This window comes from Pleurodeles waltl, chromosome 1_2 (assembly GCF_031143425.1).
Source record: "Pleurodeles waltl isolate 20211129_DDA chromosome 1_2, aPleWal1.hap1.20221129, whole genome shotgun sequence".
In the NCBI taxonomy this organism is placed as follows: Eukaryota; Metazoa; Chordata; class Amphibia; order Caudata; family Salamandridae; genus Pleurodeles; species Pleurodeles waltl.
This window is the reverse complement of record NC_090437.1, coordinates 40,124,060-40,145,136: the sequence shown is the minus strand read 5'-3', so window position 1 is coordinate 40,145,136 and position 21,077 is coordinate 40,124,060. Positions and strand designations below refer to the sequence as shown.

Below are 21,077 nucleotides of genomic sequence, written 5' to 3'. Positions count from 1 at the left end.
CTTTGGTTTGTGTTTAGCAGAAAGACATTTATGGAACCCAGAGGCCACTGAAGGTTTAACAGATGGATGGTTCCGAGCTGCACAAATTATTTACAATTTACTGATTGTGATCTTAACAACCAATATATCAAATGCTTTTGGGTGTGCAGGTCTGTCCCTTAAGAAGCAATGCCAAAGCCAGAGGATATGCTTTTAGTGTGAAAGCGTTTTTGGGATCAGTATGATCTTGTGAGGCTATCTGTCTGCAGGTAGTACTTTAACTTCAAACATGAGGGTAGGGGTTTGAACCCAGAGTCTGAAATCCAGGTTACCCCCTTCAGCAGGTTCACGGTTGCTGTAGCATTTTTCATCCTTCACAGGGATCAAATGCTCACCCAGGTCAACTGATCTTTTGACCAAGTAAGTAGTGTGGTAGAACCATCAACAACATTTTAATACCAACTCAAACAATTTAAAAACCATAACCAACGTGGCCACAGAGGGAAAACTCCAATCAGGAATAAAGTTGAAAGATTTACCTCAAACACAATCTCAAAGTCATGAGGGCAATGAGCAAAACCAAGCTATGAAGATACATAATTATCATGGGTTTCCCAAGGCGTCGAAACAGATTCAGGCAAACTAACATTAATAAAACTAAACATTCAAGATCAGTAAGACATAACATCAATAAGAATATCTGAGACACTGACATAACGTGTTGCTCAGAGTTAACAATCATTGGTCAATTCAAGTTTAGCAGAGTCAATAGACTTTGGCTGGGCACAGGTCAAACCTACAGCTAACCAAATCAGGGAAATGAGTGTGTGGGGAGAAACACATGTACTAAAAGCATAAAAAGGACAACAATAATTTGGAAAAAGATAATCTTGAACTGCAGGTTACTAAGTTATGCAAAAGATAAGTAAAAAGGGAAAGTGTCAGCATCTCAGAAGCTTAGTCAAGTCTTCTGAAGGGGAAAATAAAAGAATTACCTAATTTTCAAGGGTGTTTCAAGGGGCAAATGGCAGAGAGGAAGATAACCTCTCCAAGGGATAAAGTATTCACAGAATCTTCATCAGCAAAGCATCAAGACCAGCAAGCGTCAGGAGCTCTCTACAAGCTCATGAATGCTCAAATTCCAAATGTCTATCAGTATATTAATATTCACAAGCCATTCTGATTTGTCAAAGTTTTACTTAATGTCACGCTGAACAGACATCATCTAATGGGAATTAGTCATATGTCTCCAAACTGCAAAGTTTACATTCTCTCCCGGGCTCGACATAAGAACATCTCGCTTCCGTGTGAATCCAAACAGGGTTGAAACAAATGTATACAAACTAAGTCCAATTTCCTGCAATGTACTGTTTCCAAGGACAAATTAATACATCTTTCCACATTTAAACAATTGGGTCTATTACAAAAGGACTTTGCTTCTCATGGCAATGAAATCTGTAAAAAGACTTCATGTTATGAAAAAATAATTCACACTTTTACATGACTCCACAATACAAGCTCTGCAGGCCTCATTTACGCTAACACAAAACAAAATATAAAAAGCACTTAATTTATACGTTTTAGTAAAACACGTTATATGAAAACTTATAAATTAATTTTTAATACTATTTCACTAATATGAGTAATACATTTCATACAAACAGAAAAGCTTTGTTACTGCGTTTCATCAAGTACAGAGAAGTGCATTTCTCTCACTTTGCACATATTTTTCAAACTCATTAATCATTTACTAATAACTAAAAATTCAATATAGTTTCTATATGTAGTCGAGAGTCTAAATTATATTTTAACATCAATTTGATCCTTCACATCCTGATGACTTTTGTGACACAAGAGACATCACTAAGGGCCAGATGTATCAAAGCGCCATTCTGTATCTATGGGAAAATGTGTTCGTACATATGGCCCTAAATGTTAAGCTCTATCACTGTACTCTGGTAGAAAGTTAGAAAAGCTTTGAACCTAGATGAACTGATTCATTTGCTTACAATGGGACATTTACAACACTTCTCAACAAGGTTATTAGTCTTTCAATTGAAACAGTAATACCAGTTTGCAGAGCTGAGGCACTTATAATTGAGCAATATGGCACTTTCATCAAGTACTGCAAATACTGACTTAAACAGATGTAGCACTATTCAGCAGAGCTACAAGATATTTAAGGGCACTAACTACACTTCAAAGCAGGGTGGTCTTACTTTAATTGCCAAAGTATGGGCTACTGTATTTTGTTTTCTTAGACCTGGCAGCCTTAGGGTGGTCATCCCCCAACATTGTGCCTATCTTCCTCCTTTTTTCTGACCTGTTTTTGCTGGTTTTAGGACTCTGCACATTTTACCACTGCTGACCAATGCTAAAGTGCATGTGCTCACGCCTTTAAACGTGGTAACATTGGCCCCTACCCAATTGGCATATTTAATTTACCTGTAAAGCCCTAGTAAAGTGCACTAGAGGTGCCCAAGACCTGTAAATTACGTGGTACTAGTGGGTCTGCAGCACTGATTGTGCCACCGCATAAATAGCCCCTTAACCGTGTCTCAGGCCTGCTGTTGCAAGGCTTGCGTGTGCTGTTTCACTGCCATTTTGACCTGGCATTTAGAACTACTTGCCCAGCCTTAAACGCCCCTTTATCTACATATAAGTTACCCCTAAGGTAGGCCATAGGTAACCTGTGGTCCCTACTTGGACAAGGATGCATACCTCTACCAACTAGAGACCCAATTTCCAACAAGGTGTAACAAAGTTTTTTTAATTTCATACTGGCCAGTAATGCATACTACAGACTACATTTGCTAACCCATGAAGCTGCAGTAAAACTCAAAACAACCAGGCCTACATTTCCCTAGCTCCATTCTCTCCAACCTTTCTATCCATCAATGCCACCATATCCAGTCACCACGAGTCAGAGTAGGATGTGTAATGATTCAGGAAATTAAAATGGAGATGAGTGGCAGGATATGAGTTAAGGTGACACCTCAGAAGGTGACTCCAATTTCACTGTTTATCTAGGAACATTTGATATTCCACTTGGTATCATAAATAAATCCCTCATATATTTAGTGGAAAGCAACTCTCTGTACTCCTCTGCAAGATACTTGAAGAAATGCAGTCAGTCCACATCAAATGCTCTAAGTTAACTTTTTACAGCCATAGCCAGTTTTTTCCATCACTGCTAGTGTTCATATAAATGCTGGCCAGTCCTGATCCCATTGCTATGTGTATCAGTTTTTCTTTATGCTATTGGACATGGGGCACACCTGGTAAAGGAAGGCTGAGCACTCTTGCTCCCGAGCATCTGACTAGAAATGTATAATTAGAACATGTCATCTATCACCACCAGAATCTGCTCCCAGAATCTATGAAGTTTATGGCACTGCCACAAGGGAGGGGTCGGTGGTGGCAGTGTGCCCACCATTTCACAGTTTCTTCAGCATCTATCAGATTTCTTCCTTCCCACCTGGTTAATTTCTAAAGTCTGCACTCTCAATATAAGTTTAACTTACTAAAAAGCTCTTGGCTATTTATGTTTCCTGTAGTCCCTGCCAATCGTAGGTAGAACTACTTCTAATTCCTTGTCAGTTAAAGAGCTGCTGTAGTCCTTCTCCCGCCTACCATATCCCAGAGTCCTGACCCAAGTTGGTTCAGAAAAAGAAATCTATAGATCATTCACCTTTTTATTGTATTCTCCCTCCTTCACCTATTTCTCATGAGGTCTGAGGCACCAGGAAAGGGCACCGTTTTATTTAAGGTCACAGATTTTACTGCCAGAGCTGTAGATAATGGATTTTCGGGGATTCTGGTATAGTGAAATAGACTATGAGATCCTCATAGATAAAGCAATTCTGTTTTCTCCAATTCCTCAATTCCTAAAACTGTTTGATGTCAGGGTAAAATACCTGTTAAAGTGAGTAAAAGGCGATGGCAGCGCAATTCGATTTCCTTTGTTAACCTTGACACAAACTACTAAGGTGGCTCTTGTTATTGGGGAGGAGTAAAACTCCCAGCTCCGATTTCTCCGGTCTAAACAGGACTTTAACCACATTAGGACTCCAGCTATCATGTGGTTGATGAGGCACCAGTGATTCGCTGTTTCTAACTTTCACCATTCATTGGGGTATCATAGTTGGGATACTTGGTAGTACCACCGCACGCTGGGTGTTGTTAGACTTCCATGTTCACCGATAGGTGCACATACCCCCATTTTATTGCGAGTTGTCTAAAATAAACTTGAACTGCGCACTACGGCTGGGAGACAGTGCTAACTAGTGTTCGGATGAGAGAGGGTAATTTCAGCAGGATGGCCCTTTTAACTACAGTCACTCATCCAGAAGTATGACCTCATGTGCCAAGACATAAGCAGCGAGTTGATCTCTCATATGAGAATGAAATGGATATCGACCATCATCTGAGCTACTGAGGGTGCAGTCTCTATACACAGGGTAAGTCACTGCTTTCAAAGCCCACTTCAAAGAGAATAAGGCACTGAGCCTAGATATATGGTCTGAGGCTGTGTTTAGTCACAAAACCTCCGATTTTTTAGATTTTTTAAGGTTACACTTTACAAAATGAACCCTTCCAGGACTAATCTGGTTCCTCCAGGTATGGCAAGCAAGGATTGCACAGGCTCAGAGGTCGTCATCCAGGAACACTGGTAATTTAAATTAATTGTTCCTATTTTGGCCTCACTGATGTTTCAACTGCAATCTAGTCGGTCAGCATGGGGTTTTCAAATACAAGGCAAAGAGAATGGATGGAAACAGGCACCCCTGTTTCATTCCCCTATCAACACCTATTTTCTGATGCATAGTCCCACTGAACCCAATACTGACTTGTGGATTTGGGTACTTGGTCCAGATCTACGTTCTGAGTAGAGGCCTTAAGCCTATCAACTGAAGATCCCTATTCAGGAAATTCCAATTGACTCTATCTAAGGCTTTTTCTGCATCTAGGTAGAACAGCAAAACATATTTTCTCTATCTCTGTGCAATATCAATAGTTACAGTATTTTATTATTATCTCCATACTGTGTCCCCATCACAAACTACGATTGGTTCGGTTCTGCTACTTTCACTATCCAAAGCCCGAGATGAGCCACCAAGATCGTTGCAAATATTTTGGTATCTGTTTCAATAGGGATATCGGTCTGTATGAATTGCATCTCTACCAGGTTTGGAAATCATAATGCTATCACAGTAACTGTTGGCTCTAACCATTCTGTGTCACCAAACAAATTCAGTAGCTGAGTCAGCATGGAAGCCAGTTCCATCAAAAAGGATTCATGAAACAAAGCTGTGTAGCCAACTGGTCCTAGCAACTTCCCCTCTTTCAATCTCAGTATCCATTTGAAGACCTAACCTGGGTCTCCAGGTTTTCCAGACAGTAAGGTGGTATGTGTCATCTCTCCAATTGTTCAACTGCGTCAACCACACGAAACGTGTTCACTAGATAGGTTCTGACAGACAATCCCAAAGACATACACAATTCCACTCAACTCGGGGTCAATCTGGACCCATCACACAGATTCATCTTCCATGTCATTGTGCAACAAGTCAGGAAGATGCTCACTGTATTGCTTAACTTCCACTGCTTAAGCCATAACATTCACATGGAACACACTTCTAGGCTCCTTTTTGGTATCTGAAGCTCATAATATGATTGCAGAAGAGGAATACCACTCCTTCCTACACAGAAAGTCATTGCAAGTTTGGGCTTTCATTGAACTCCTGCTGCGCTCTTTGATATTTTGCGCGCCATAGAGGCACTTTTGACATTGTGGGTGAAAATTGTGTCTTTGGAAGGCTGGATAGTTCTTGGCTGTCACAGCATGACTCTTTTCTTATCCGGTACCAGGACTGTTAACCCCACCGGCCCACTTGAAATTTGTTCACATACTGAAAATCTTTATTTTCTTTATCCTGTCATTTGTTTGGTCATGACAAAGGTGGGAAAAAGTTAAGTATGATCCACTGAAACGCGTGTAGACATTTTCTACCTATCTACTGTTGTTGGCCACACAATAAGTAAAGAGCATTCAGTGTCTTCTTGACATCTGGACTGTGCGTTTACAGCAGGCCCTTGCTTTTAACTAAAGGAAGTTACTGGTGTTTTGAATAACATTTTGAGGTTGAGGACTATTTTCTTGGTCCCTATCTTGATCTCAAAATCATGTACATGTCTAAAATAACATGTGTTTGATGCCTGCTGAATTTATTAATTGTCTGCACACTGAGGAATTGATAAAGCAAGCAATTTTGAATTGATAAATCACAAGTAATCTCTGTAGATTGTTTTGATTAGTAATTATTATTTTTTCTTTAGAAGAAGTGGTTTGCTCTATGTATAGTGGGCTATCATCTCAATCAACCTGTCTTCTTCATGCTCCTTTGCTGACATGTTCCAGGTCTTCCTTCCAAAGGCTGTCAACCGAAGGCACTGCACGTATGCCTTGAGAAATTCCTGCAGCATCTAATAAGTCCCCCAGCTCCGTTAGTGACTCAGATTCTAACATGTGGTTATCTTCAGTTATCTCATTCCCATCTCCCTTGGAAGCAGAGGCAACAGATGTCAGGACACGTGCAATCTCTAAATCTTCATGATCTGCTTACTACCTTGTTTTGGTTGCTAAAAATCTGAAATTATCTCAGTTTCTTTCTCAGATGAACAAGTCGCCGGGGCTCTGCTCAAGACAGCTGACATTGTCCAAGCCCTGTGGGATTCTGATCACGGTGCAAAACCAAGGGCAATCAAATCATGGCACAAGGTACATCCAGCACCTTACTTCTCTTTCGCCTCCGCATTAACCATTACCAACTTGTCACTGATGTCCACCTCGGACAATCAGATACTCCATATCTTCCCCACTGGCTACTAAGCTGGTGCTACTGGCAGGGAGAATCTCCTGGAGTTTGAAATGCTTCTGCTCAAACATAGTTCGGAGTGCTTGTTTCTCTCAGGGCGATAACCTGCTTCCCATTGACACTAGCTTCTAACAAATCTTACTGTGTCTGAATGTATGTGCTTCCCCTTCAGCACTTGATTCTCAATGGCAGTGGGGCGAAGGGTTGCAGGCTACCCATATGTGTAGTTTGGTAATGCTTCAAGCTCAGAACTTAATCACTCAGCAATGCAATAGCTGAATGTCCAGCACATCTTTTCTAACAAGGAAGTACTTTAACACAAAACCAATGAAATGCCATAACAAGCAGGTGCAAAACCTAACAGCATGGGGCCATTGAACCCAGGCATCAAGATCTGCTCCTTTGCCCTTCCCTCTCTCTCCTAAACTTGAGATTGGGTCTGGTATGGCAGATTTCAAGCACAGGTGTATATTGATACAGTACTCTATTAAAACTTGTGCGTTCAGTTCACAGTTTCAGTTCCAATATTCATATCTCACCAATGCAAACGTTTTTGGAAATGCCTGTCATGGCCAGGTCTTGCAGCATGCTTCTGGTTCTCCCTTTCTCCTCTGGGAGGTGACACGCTGGCAACAAGTGGTGCTGCAATCACATCTAGTCTGTGGAAGCAGCACCAGACGCCACCACTCAAAGGTCTTTCTGGTGAGCAGGTTACGAAGTCATTGATGGTCTCCAGGTGGTCACAGGCCTGCTTCTGGTACATTGGTTGCTGAGTTGCAGGGACAGAGGTCGCAGAGCTGACACAAGTATTGTGGGGTGGCACTGCTCCAACTCAATTCACTGCAATGGAGAGCAGCACCAGTCGAGGTAGTCATCACAGCTGTTTTCAGCCACAACTACAAGACCTGCAGTGACCCAGTTCAATGGGCACAATGTTCACGTTCACAGGGGCCCCTGTATATTCCCATGGTAGAGTTGACAGTGAGTTTCCCTGTCTATCCACAAGATAGGAAGTGGTCAGATGTGCTGTGATGCAAGTATTTTTTATTGCCAGGGAAGGGCAAAATCTATGTGCATTTGAGGCTTGGTCATGCAGGTGTGCTTGTAACAATGTGAAGGACAACCTTTTGGTCTTACAAGGCTTCTAGCTTTGGTTCCTCCCCCAGTCACTTGAAACCTGGAGCAACTTAGAGTCTGTGTGTGGCAACAAAAACAGAATATTAAAATGTGAACAAATTGAAAGCCATGTGTACTTGGGTCTGTGCAGGCAGCCAAAAAGTGTATGTTTGCCCCTGGTCAGAGGGTGTGGCATATTAAAGTCTACAACGTGAGACTTTCACAGTCTGAAGGTACAACTCAGAGAGATAAATGCTCCAAAGTGTGAAACTGTCCCCAACACTGAGCCTGTCTTTAATTGTGCAAACTCAAATCACCCCACACCTTTGGAGCACACAGGTCAGAAAGGAGAACTCGACCACATGCAGCCTGTGCCCAACCCTTAATTTTACGTCTTTACCAGAGAGAACACCAAAAGGTTTAATACGTGTTTTTCCCAGTCTCTCAAGTATTTTTTATTCCTTCTATCGCCCTCGACAAACCAAACCATGGCCAGTTTCCCCTACAATTCAAAGATACTGTCTTGGGAATGCTATCCTAATTCAGATGAACAGGAAGGCGACGCAATTGTATGAAGGACCATAGATAAAAGGTGAAAAACTCTTTGGAAAGGAACTCGCAAGCAACACAAATTTCAGCATGAAGAGAATTAAGAGTTTATGCTGCCCTCCGTTTCTCTTGCCCTCATATGGGACAACATTCAATAACACTGAATCTTTGATAGAAGTGAACTGTACAAAAGAGACCGACTTAATCAGGCTATTCATGAGCTATTAGAGAGATTACATTTTTTGATGAAAGTGAATCATGCCAAATAGACATCAGTGAGACTGTTACCGATTTATCATTGGGCTAAAGAAATCTGCTATTTTATTGGTCCTAACTCTTATTCGAGCACACAGTATTGAAGGGGGTGCACGCTGGTAGTGGGTGAATTTTAGTTTGGGCAGTGTTGCGTCCGATATACGAAAAATCATTAAATTAACAAATGAAGTCATTTGGACAAGCACTAGAATTAAGACAATGTGCTTGTCTTCAATTGATCTAACACCAAGACTGATGGCTGACTGAAGATCTCGCTATCATGTTAATAGGGTTTTTTTCTGACTCCGGATATCCCTTCCATTTTAACACTCCTCCCAAGGATAGTTGTTCACTTTTAGGAAACAAACGCCTGTACTTCACACTAGAGTACAGTTCAATGGTCAAAATGCTGCACAATTATTTCATGAGCATCAAGAAGCTTTGGAAGTAGGGTGCTCTACAAATAACCAATAGCATCCTTAAACTAGAGCTAAATGGCATATATGTTTCACTCCAAGAAAGTCACGGTGGAAGGCAAAAGCATATTAGAGATTATGTCTGACACTTTGGACCACATTGCAAAGAAATGAGTAACAGGTCCCAGGAGCCATATAATTGGATGCACATTAGATATGTAATATTTCTCACAACCAATAGGCAAAACAAACTGCATTAAGGAGCATTCTCCTCAGAGACAACAGCTGTCAAGTTATTTAATTACTGCGGATGAGTACGACTGGCAGGTCATCACAGCCCATAAGTGCAATCACTACGGACTCCATTAGTAGTTAGCAAAGTCTTGCTAAAGCATGAACTTCACCAAGTGTGACCCTAGCTTGCAGTTACCTTTACGCTGCAGCAAGCAGAACTTGACTGTCGTATTTGCACCCGCTACTCCCAAAAATGGGCGGGGAGGAATTAGCACTGGCAATATTTTAGAGGCGTGAGGAAATAAAAAAAAAAAAAAAACCTTGTTGAAATCCGTGTCAATTTATCTGCGACAGAGGCAAATGCTCTAAAATTGAACAGTCTATGACGATCCTGTGAATAACGAAAGCACTCACTAGTCAGGTCAACGAGATCAAGAAAGTTGTTCACAATAAACTGCTGAACAGTCCATTTATTACTTAAGATAAATCTACAACATTTGTATTAAATCTACTCTATAAAAGTCAATCCAGAATTGTTTGTATCTCTTATACTATCCACCATGGAGTTACACAGAAGCTAAATGATCGGCCTAAGCTAGAAAGGGGTTGTGAACATGGGTCCAAAAAGGACAGCCATTATTACAATTCTCCGTGTTTCACTATTTTTAATTACAAAGGTTTTATTGAGTTTTGTAAAAAATAAAATAAAAAAAAAAGCCAGTCTCATTGAAAGGGAATTCAAAATTATTGGCGTTTGCTTTAGTTACAACTTTTTAAACTAGAATAAAGCAGAATACTTAACATGGATTAATCTGAAACATTGCTGATGATTATGTCATCAGGGAGAAAGGAGAAGAGGGATGAAAGATTAAAAAAAAAAAAAAAAAATTACCACGAGACAAGTTTTGATACTTAGCTGTAGTGTTCGGGTCAAAAATCAATCTTGATTACTATGGATGTGTATGGAGGAGGTGTTGGGGTGACATTCTGGTTCCATGGGTAGACAGGGTTTGCCCGTGATAATGGAACTTTCAGTATTTTAATGTTTAAATATAATTTGTCCCGTGGGTTGTGAGACGAATGGGTGTGAAAAAATCCTGTAGAAAGCTGCTGTCTGCACTTCTAGGAAAGCAGAACTACGCTCACCAGTTTCGGTAATAAACTGTTCGCAATATCGTAGACAAGGTCTATTTCTTTTCTTTGTGTATCTTTCACTAACATCCTTTACTAATAGCCACAGCTGCCCTGTACAGAATTCCTTGATTACATTATGCACACCGGTCACAAGAGTCTTAATTAAAACTCCCAACCAGTCAAAATTAAAAGACGATTTATTTTGCATTGATCAAATTAACATTTAAAGAACATAATTTACCTATTTTTCTATTCTAACAAAGTATATCGGCAAGGAAGGATACAGAACAGAGCTCTGTAATAGTTGTCTTCCACGCAGAGAGGAGGACTAATTAATAAGTACTGCTGAAAGTCAACCATATCTTAGACCATCAGGGCTATGTGCCAAGCAGAACGCGATCGGTCTACAGATGCTAAGGACAAAGTGACCAGACTGAGAATGACAAGCAGATAGTCACACGCACTGCTATCGTGTAAAAACGTAACGGGACTCGTCAGTCATTAAACAAATGCTTGATATACTGCCGAACACGCACGCCAGCCAGCAGTGTGGCACTAGTATACAAATCGACCAGTGTCATAAACAAAGTATCCAGTTTCAGTAAATGTTACAGTTTCCACATAACCAATACAGAACCTAAGCCGCGGACCCTTTTTGGTACCTTCGGAGGGCCCGGCCCAAGCCACAGTAACTTGGGCAACAACCAAAACTGCGTACCAGAATGTCGGCCTTGAACAGACAGTGACGGGATCCAATCATCGCTCACACATACCAACATTTTAGAACTGGAACTTAGAAAGTTTTGAGGGAAAAAAAAAAATCTGGTGAATGCATATTCCCCAATAACTTGTATTAAAGCAGAAGTCGTTTCAGGCGGAAGGCAGCTAAATTAAAGTCATTTTGTGTTAGAAATCGGGTATGCCCCCCTGAATCTCGTCTACTGGCATGTATGCACGCGCCACCAGGAGCCCTACTCCAAGCTGACCCACCTCTCCTCTTCAACCAACCATATCTGGAATTTTAAACGGATCCAAGAGCCTACTGCCTAACCTGTCCGACACTGAACGGAAGATTCTTTCTCCGCCAGTACCTCGACAATGACATCTCAATAACATCGCCAATCCCTCTAAGCCCGGTACAAAGTGGGCGTCTCGAAATAAAAACACATTGCGGGCCCCGCAGCCAATCAGCATTTCATAATTTCAGGTGAGTCATTATGATTGGATGATGGCCCTACAATGCTCCAATCACAGCTCACTTTAAACACTAGAAACGCCTCCAGTTTCCAGACGGCTCCCGGAATATGTTCAAGAGCGAGATTGGTTGGTAGGCGACCCGGAAGGGGTCATGCAGACATGCAAATGACATCCAGTAAATGATCAGCAACGGACGACGGACACTTGGCTGAATTCACAGACTGTCATTGTAAGTACCGGACAGGTGGTCACATTAATGACCACTAATAGGTGGTTTAAATGGGCAGGTATTGTTTGGTACTGAGTATCTGCACTTCTTTAATGTGGAAGGGAGGTACTTCCACTTCTCAGCACAACTGCAGTTCATTTTCTGGGAAAGTACCGGCACTTCTCAAGAGCAAACAGGTACTCAGAAGAGTTAGTACCTGCACTTCGACATTTCCATTTAAAACAGTGCTACTAATTATCATACAGATAACATCAGAGGAAATTATAGCACGTCCGGGCTGACTCAGATAAATATCAAATAAGTGTTCTCTGAATCTCATGGTATTTGGTGAGAATGTTTCAACAGTCCGTTAGTTTCTTACCAAGGCCAGAATGGCACTGGAAATAATGCATGGCCTTTCCCGTAATGGAATGACTATCAACACTCCTGTAATGTGGTTTGAGTGTCTCGTCTCTGAACTGGTGATGGAATGATGAGGGTTATGTTCCATGACTGATGGTTGTGAATATGCTGGTTAATGACATTATCAATAAACTTACATTTGTTATAATGATAATGCAAATAGTGCATTGCACAGATCTGTTTATGTTTCGCATCGGGTGATGCTCCTACCCCAGGCCTAGCGCTACATTCATCTGCTATGCGCGCTGGCACTGCTTTGTATGGGCTTAATGTGGTTCACTGTGCCTCTTTTGTTTGGTGAACAGTGGTATCCTTGAGCAGACTCCTGAAGCCCAAGTTCCCTGCGCCAACGAGTCCTCGCTCAATGGTTTAGTCCAGAATGGGCCTCGAGAAGTCCCACTTTAGGCTGCGCTCAACCAGCGGTTGCGGGTTGCGTGATATCGTCCATAAGATAGAGCCGAATATCTTACTACATCCCTTCCACTGTGCACTGTTTATTGCACTTATTTTTCTTTCGCTTCAGTTGCCCAGAGACGGAATGAGATCACATATAATCGCAATTTCTGACCGTGAGCTGGGTGGTAGTATAATAGAAAATACAAATACCTAAAATATCTAAAGTGATTTTTGACTCTACAACTAAAAAAAACTAAATTAGCAAAGCATAAGGGTACAAGATTGTGCAAATGGTGCAGTTCCCTGGGAAGATTTTAAGATTTGGCTCCTTTGGTAGTTTTAAGTGCCTGTGCCAGCATGCGGGGATATGGCATTTTGAAGTACGCTCCCTCCCACTGAGAGTGCAGCTGCCTTGCACTGTTATTCAGCAAAGATGATAAACTTTGTCAGGCATGCCATTACTTGGTTTCTTTCTTTTTTGTCCCTGCAAACAAAATAGCATGGCTTGCGACACGCTCAGACTCCATTTACGTTAAACAAGTTCCGTAGGAGTTTTCTGCATACGTTTAGCAACGTGGGTCAAATGCATATTAAGTGCAAAAAGGATTCCTACGGCCTGTGACATAGCCTGCGTACCAGGGAAGCTGACTTTGGAGCCCATGAAGGTATTGCGTCCTTCGTTGGAAACATGCCAAACCGTAATGCTAAAAAGTTCGAGTAATAGCCTTTAATGGCTTCAAACAGATAGCTCTGCGGGGTTAGATTTTTGTAGGTGTTGATACACAGCGATGCATGACTGCGTTTGCAGAAGCGTTTCTTGTCCTGCTTCCGTGACAGAAATTTTACATGTTTGCTCATTGCTAGTCTGAAAGCCTGGTATGAAATTGGCATATCCCACAGGTGCTGCACAGACAGTGTTTTCAGGGCTTTGCCACACGCCTTGGCCCAGTGATTTGAGTGGCTGTGTTCCTGGATCTCCTTCCAAATGAGCGAAATCAGAGTATTAGATGGACTTGCACCGTCAAATGACAGGTATTATAGGAGTGCAGCGTGTTGCGTTAGTCCTTGATCGAGAAGCCCAAATTCTTTATCTGATTTGCACAGGTGAAGTATGTTGTGGAAGGATGAATACTAGGCAATGAGCTTTGCTCTGGGCGTTGTTGAGAAAAAGCTTAAACTTTCCCGGGAGGGCCACTGATCCGTAGGAAAGCAGTAGAATCTGGTTTAATTTGATACTGTTAAAGTGGGTTTCCAGGTTGACATAAAACATTTGCTGTGTAGTTTTTGAAAGGCCGCAGTCAATGAGGCCAGACACGGTTTCAGGACATATAAATGCAGCTAGGACGAGTGCCTCTCTTGTAGCTGAACCCCCCGAAATTTGGAGCTGGGGCTTTTTTTCTACTGTTCTGCTGCCCAGGTACTATTTTCCTTCCTTTTTTCACCCTTTCCCAAAGATGACTGTTTTGTTTTTTTCTAGGTTAACTGTCAACTGGTTTGTTGCATAGTAATTAGGGCAAGGTGTCAAGCAAATGGGCGTTAAATTCATGATTTCGATGTTATCTGCGTACTGTAAAACATCATCAGGTACTGTCCCAGCTTAGGGGGGTGACAGTGTGCTTTTGTCCAGTGCTGGGCCTAGGTCTGAAATGAACAAGTTGAATAGTGTTGGGGTGAGTACACAGACCTGTTTTAGACCTCGGCCTATGGGAATTGCAGTGGATAGGCCTTTGTTTGTGCCATGGCTGACCTTTGCTCAGGGCCGAATGCTGGTTTGATTGCTTTAAAAATGTCCAGTCTCTTCCACCCATTTCTCCAGTCTCTGAAGAAAGATTCCTGAGAGGATCTTTGCCTCGATGCCCAGTAGGACTATTAGACAGTAACTGTACGGGACCCCATGGGAGCCTATTTCGTAAATCGAGTGCAGGATGGATCCTTGCCAAGATTTTGTTGTGCTGTTCTTGCTTAGGGAGACATTGGATAATCGACCAAATACTCCAGAACCCTAAATCTTGCTTGAATATCGAGACAGGAACGCTGTTTGGGCCAGAAGCCCCGAGCCCCTTATTGCCTTTATTTGTTTGACAGTGGTGGTTTGAGACACAAACAGAGCCGCCATTGTTGTCTTTCCAGCAATGTAATGAACTAATGTGCCTCAGCCATGTGTGTTGAGGGACATTGCTGTTTGTGCTATGGCCCGGGCCTCACTCTACCTGGTTTATCAGGGACCACAGTGGTTTGCAGTTTTTTTGTTTTTGGCAGGGTGTAGAATTTCAGTCCATTGTTGTTCATTCCTTGCACTTTTTGCTTTCCAAATTTTTTTTTTTTTATATTCCTTCCTGTGAAAGTCAAAGCAGAGGTTCCTGGGGCGTGCTGATGGTGTGTACATTTGGCGGGTTTTTAGAGCGTGGTTGTGCAGTTTTTGGGAGCTGTTAAACCATTTGTTGTATGCCGGGCATTGCTGAAGAAGGCGTTGTCACTTGTTTGTTCCTAACACCTTCTTCAATTCTGTCCGAAATTGTCCCCAGTCGGCGACCGGATTTTGAAATTCACAGCTTTCCTATAGAATGAGGCTTTTCCAGATCGCATAGCTTGCTTGGGAGGCTTCCATCCATCTTATTTGGTGCCATGCTGATCCCGGGTCTTAGAGCCCTATGTTATGCCTTTCCACGGCCTCCTCATTTTAATTTGTTATCACCGCCTTGAGGGGGAGGTGGTCGCATTCCCTTTGTTCCTCTACTTCAAAAGTTGCAACCCCTTGGAACAGATGAAGGGATACAAAGACGTAGCCTATTGTTGACTCTGCTACTTTGGTTCTTTGGGTCGCTGCCATTGGTTGGTCTATAATGAACCTTCTATTGAGAGCTCTGAGACCCATTGCTTTAAAAGTTGTCAATAATTGGTGGTCGGCTGTTGGATTTTGCGTATTTCGATACTTGCTCCGGTATATGCCAGTCGGCGTCCCTGGGGCAAGCCGCTCTATCATTCTCCTGGCAACTGGCCAAATTTAGGTTGAAATCTCAAGTCAGTATCCAGTGTGCGCATAAGTAATGACTGCTAAGTCCCTGCAGAGCTTGCTCTTCTGCCTCGATGGACTTGGATCTGTGAGCATCCTTTGGGTTCAAATAAATGTTTTCTATCAACACATGGTTTTCATTCGCCTCTACTTTCCAATTTTTAATGGCTGTTGCTTGTATATGTGGCAAGACCTGCTCCAGGTCTTCTGTGGTTATATATTTTTTTTATTAAGGGTCACATATGTACTCAAGTCACCTTTTGGTCTGCCTTCGCCTCAGTTTTTTTCGGTGGGTTTGTAGAATTGCACGTAGCCCTGAATGGGAACTTTGCCAAGGCTTCACGTCTCTTGAAGGCATATTATGTTGTGCAAGCGGAAGTAGTTCCATGAAATTAAGGAGAGCATGTCTTTGTGAACCAGGACTCTGTTTCCTTTTGACAGCATCGTGCCAGGGGCTGAATTGAAGGACGGGGACTGGCCAGTTAGACCATGTGCTGCCAGAGGATGTGTGTGCTGAAGATTGAGTTTCTAATCTAGTAGGTTAGTTACTTTGAAATTTTGTTCCATGTTTGTTACGTTGCTTGGGGGCCCTTTTGCACCCGCCAGTACTGAATACGTTTTTGCGATACTTGGACTGTTCTTTGGCAGGTGCGCTAGAAAGTGAGGATACTTTTCTGGCACTGGTGTACTCATTTGAATTCCCCATTCCTCCAAAAGAGCTCTGTGTCACTGGATGTGATCCTTAATTTGTCACCAAGACGTATTTCAGAGGATTCACTGGATTTCCCTGGGGAAAGGAAGGTTACTCAATTCAGCTCTAAACTGTGTATTTTATCAAGACCTGGGAGAGATGCATAGATTTTGAGAATATTTGCCCTGTTCAAGATATCCCAGGGTCCCCTGCACTTGTGGGTGGGTTGAAAAGTTAATGTGGCCCTGGAGGCTGACAATAGTTCTTTCTCAACATTCTGCTTCCTTTCTTCTTCTAGATAACTTGTGGCGAAAGCAACTATGTGCTAATAACAGTTTTTGTACTAAGGTAAAGCTTCTGTCAGTATCAAATTAGGAGGGAAAGTCGTTGTTGCTGAACAGCGAATTCCCGCAGCTGAGATGGGGAAGGGATGGACCACTTCCCCTGCACTTAGTCTTTGTTAGAGAGGTATCATAGTTCTGTCTTTCCTGGTAAGACTCCTGAAACTGTATATGGCCAACCTGTGCACCTGCCAGGGTTATTTGTTTATCCATGAAATTGGGGCCGATAACCTGTCACGGGTGCTTCTAGGCGTGGTGGCTGACTGGTGCCACCATTTGAGTGTTGATAGTGTGTTTATGGGGCCCGATCTCTGCGGATTGAGCTCCTGAGATTTGAAGCCCTAGAAGGCCATAGACCTGCCTGTCTGAGCTGCCCCTGTCTCCCAGTGGCCGTTCTTCTGGCACCCTCCCTAGTCGCTCTTTGCGTGGCTGCTCAGAACGGGTTGGTGATAGCACTGGCATTAAGATAGGGATTTAGTTCAAGAGCTCCTCTGTGTCTATGTTAGACAAGGTTGCCATATTTGTAGCGTCTTTGATATTGCCCTATTTCCCTCTTTTGCATCTCACTATCCCAAGAAATTTGTTCTTTTGCGACCTGGATGACCTGATTGAGCTGGGCCTTGTTTTCATTGTTTTGTGTGCTTGTAGGTGCGGTCATCTTCTGCTGGTCCGACCTGGTTATAGTTGCTTGTGCTTGTTTGAATACAAAGTATACTGGCCAGCCCTGGCAACTTTTCATTTGCTTAGTTTCTGGTTGCCGCGCCTTTTTTCAGTCCATGTTTGTTTTTCCTAGAGAGAACTGGTTTGAAAGGTTGCACGTCCTTGGTTTCTGACTCAGTTGAACTTGAAGGCGCAGTTTGTTGGATGTTGTAGGCTGTTTGGCCTTCCTCAGCTTTAGGGTCTGGCTGACGGCCAGCCTTTTTCCTGGAGTAGTATGTTTGGTGGTTCTAGGCAAAACTGAGGCTGTTGGGCACCTTTACTGGCATCACTCTGAACTGACAGACTGTCCTGTTTGTGTATCATTGATTGGTTTTGTAGCAGAGTAGTGTTTTTTTATTTCCATAATCATGTCATTAATGACCCTGGTGCTTCTGCTCATTTTTCTGTGACTGGGCTGTGGCCACAATGTTGATATGTTTCTGTCGCATAGGACTGCTCTCTTGTTATCAAGAAGTTTAGCTTTTCCATTTGGGCGTTGATTGCCATTATGTACCACCATTTGCATGATTGATATCTGAATGTCTAATTTGTCAGTGTTCATTGAAGTAACTGTGGTATTTGCAGGCAGGGCGTTGTCTAAGGTGTTCCCGTTGGCCACTTTGCGGCCCTGGATCTCAGATTTAAGTTAAACTTCGCTTGAGTTTCTTCTGTACGCCTTAGTGTGGGACTCCGTGATAAGGAATGCTTTTAGGGAGGCTAGCTTCGGCTTTAAACAAGTCCACTGCCAATTTCCTCCTCCAGAGGTTATTGCTTTGCCAATCTCTTGGTGGTGGTCGTAGGTGAAGTGTTTTGTGCGGGCCCCAGGACAGTTGTGGTGGCTTGTTACCATATTTGATCCCCTACAATTTGTGGCTTTATTGCTCTGATCACCAAGGATAATGGGGTCCCTGGAATGGTGAAGGCACTGTGGAGGCAGCAGTTGTGTGTTCCCGGTCACCTGTGGCTAAAACCTCTTCTAGGTCTGGTAGTGATCCTGGTAGCTCCCTTCGATGTTTGAGTACTCCGTGATGGCACTGTCGCTTAACGATCTTGTGGATTAGTGATCACCACATGAGATCACCTGACTTTTTTACTCTGGCTTTTTGCTCGACTGGTTTGCTTACCGTACAGTATTTCCTACATTTATTTCTCTTGGTTTAGCTGCTCCCTTTGCTCTCTTTGCCTTTGAGTGTGTTTAGGCAGTCCATTTCACTGGGTGCCGCTGAAGGGTTTACTGAAGATGACTTCTCCTCTGTTTGTTTCTTCGGCTTCAGGGGGGCTGAGCCTTTTTTTTTTTTTTCAATGTTTTTTTTTTTAAACATATTTTGTGCTGTGTCGTGAGCCATTAGCAAAAGGGAGCTCCGGGGTCTCATTTTGTTGAAACCTGAAGTTTGGTCACTGTATGTGTGAGATAACGAGTGGGTCTGACCGAATCCCCCACAAGCCGCACTGAGTCCTAGCTTGGCTGCCTCTGTGGGAGTCTGGGGCACACTTTCAGCGGTTGCCGGCTATGGCTGCCACGCTTGCACTGCTTGTGGCGCAGCGATAACCTAAGGTCCAAGATATAAGAGCGTATGTCCTCTTCTGGCTATGCTGTGGACTGCTGGCTGCTGACAGTGTCCCCCTTGTATCATCCTGCTGGTAAAGTGAAGCACTAAGCGACGCTACTTGAGGTCCGAGGTTTGCTTGCGCCCGTCGGTGCGTCCCTTCCTCTGTCCAAAGAGCAGCTTGTTGTTGAAAGACAATTCTTTATATTGTGATTGTATGTGGCAGTGATTTCTAAACATGTTGCCACACAGTACTGTGGAGATGATCAGCTCTACATCCCTCTTGAAGTATAGCAGATTCATATAATTAATTATTTTCATGTTCCACTGGGTGTGAGGCTTATCTCATGCCCCAGTGAGCTGGTGGCTAAATAGTGCAGAATAGGCCAGTGAGCTTTTCCAAGTAAGAGATGCTCGTGCGGCCCTTTTAGTTAAACCTGCATTCCTCTTGCAGTGCGGTGGATTCAAACAGTTAAATGCACCACTGCCTGTGGCTTGCAGAGATGGCTAACTAAAACAAAAAATGCCTGACTGCTGGTGACGTCCACAAACTGAAAGACCGATGGTGAGAGGGTCTCGCCGAATGCCTAACAAGCCGCACCCAGTCTGGGCTGGGCCGCTTCTGTGGTGGACCGGGGCACACTCTCAAGGGAAGCTGGCTACGGCTGCAATGCTCGTGTTGCTTATTTGTGTGTCGCTCGCGTTACTTGTTGTGCGAAGGTACCAATGGTCCTGAGGTATGGCATTGAACAGCCCTCACTGGTCACGCTGAGGCATGCAGCCCCCACCGGCCATACTGCCAGAGGCACTGTCCTCGTGTCGGCCCGCTGGAGGGTTGGGGCCGCAGTGAGCCAGTGGGGAAGACGCAAGGCAAGGGCGTGGTGAGGACCCTGCAGCTAAAGCTTGCTCCGCTCACCAGAATCCATTGGGGCATCAGTGCACGTCACCACGTCAGCGTAAGCGGTTGCTGCATGGAAGTGAATCTTTCTAACCAATACTGGTAGGCTGTATTGATGCACAAGACTCCGTCTTCTCTTGTCCAGAGACGGTTAAGGGGTCCAGAGGCAGGTACCAGATTGTTGGGCGATTGCCATGACGACTCATTCTGATGCACTGGGCTAGAATGATTTGATTGGCTATCAAATACTGTGGTTGGTGGGAATGCTAACCATTAGTTTTTGCTTGATCTCACGGAGTCCGCCATGCCCTCTCTCGACTCCTGTATGGTCCATTCGGGACACTTGTGGTGTAAGGGATTTTCTTGAACCTTGAGATGTTGCAAGTAACTGTCTCTGTCGCTTTTACAGTGGTTACTTAACAGGACCACTTTTTATAAGTAGTGCAGAATTTCCATTCAGGGTATCTGTCCGCCGACAGTGCGTAATCTCCTCCTATCAATCTTATATATGGCTCTACAGCGCCATGCAGTATTGTCATTTTTTTCATGATTCTGCTGGCTTGCATGGGCGTCAAGACGTTTTGCTTCCCTGGAGGGTGAAACCAGAATAGTGTCTTTTAGAGTTCAGCCAAAAAGCAGGGTACTGTGCCTCATTTTGTGACAGTGTGGGACTTGTTGCTGTACTCTCTTAGGAAACTGTGGCAGGCTCATTAATGGTCATCCCCATTGTCAATTCCTGTTCGTGGTGCCTTATTTCTCATGAGCATGAAATGTTCAGTGTTACTGTCTGCATGAGGCCATCAGTTTTTTTTTTGTGATTACTGATGTTGAGATCGCCAGGATATTCCAGGCAAATTCATTCCTTTGGAGGGGGACCCATTGGCTGCTCTTCTCTAATGGGACAGCATGCAGACATCTTTCTGAGTGGAGGTTCAAGGTGGCTTTTACATGTTGTTGGTGTTTTACGATGGTTTTAGAATAAATCATGCTATCATCGCTTATATAGAGTACGCCTTCTGACCCATATGGCCCCCTTACTGCATTCTGAAAAATGTATGCTGCAGATGAGATGCCAGAGTTTAGCTTCTTTTACCTTGGATGCC

The 21,077-nt window shown here is 43.3% G+C and overlaps 1 protein-coding gene across 4 annotated transcripts in view; it reads left to right on the top strand.

Annotated features, from left to right (window-relative positions):
• The first annotated feature begins 11,881 nt into the window (after nt 1-11,881).
• Nucleotides 11,882-21,077, top strand: part of UBA6 (ubiquitin like modifier activating enzyme 6) — a 610,892-nt gene continuing 601,696 nt past the window's right edge. Inside the window, exon 1 of one of the 4 annotated variants that reach the window (XM_069235825.1) lies at nt 11,882-11,987. The gene's annotated coding sequence lies outside the window, so the exon portion shown is untranslated. The remainder of the gene's footprint in view (nt 11,988-21,077) is intronic. The other 3 variants (XM_069235816.1, XM_069235844.1, XM_069235835.1) reach the window with 3 other exon arrangements.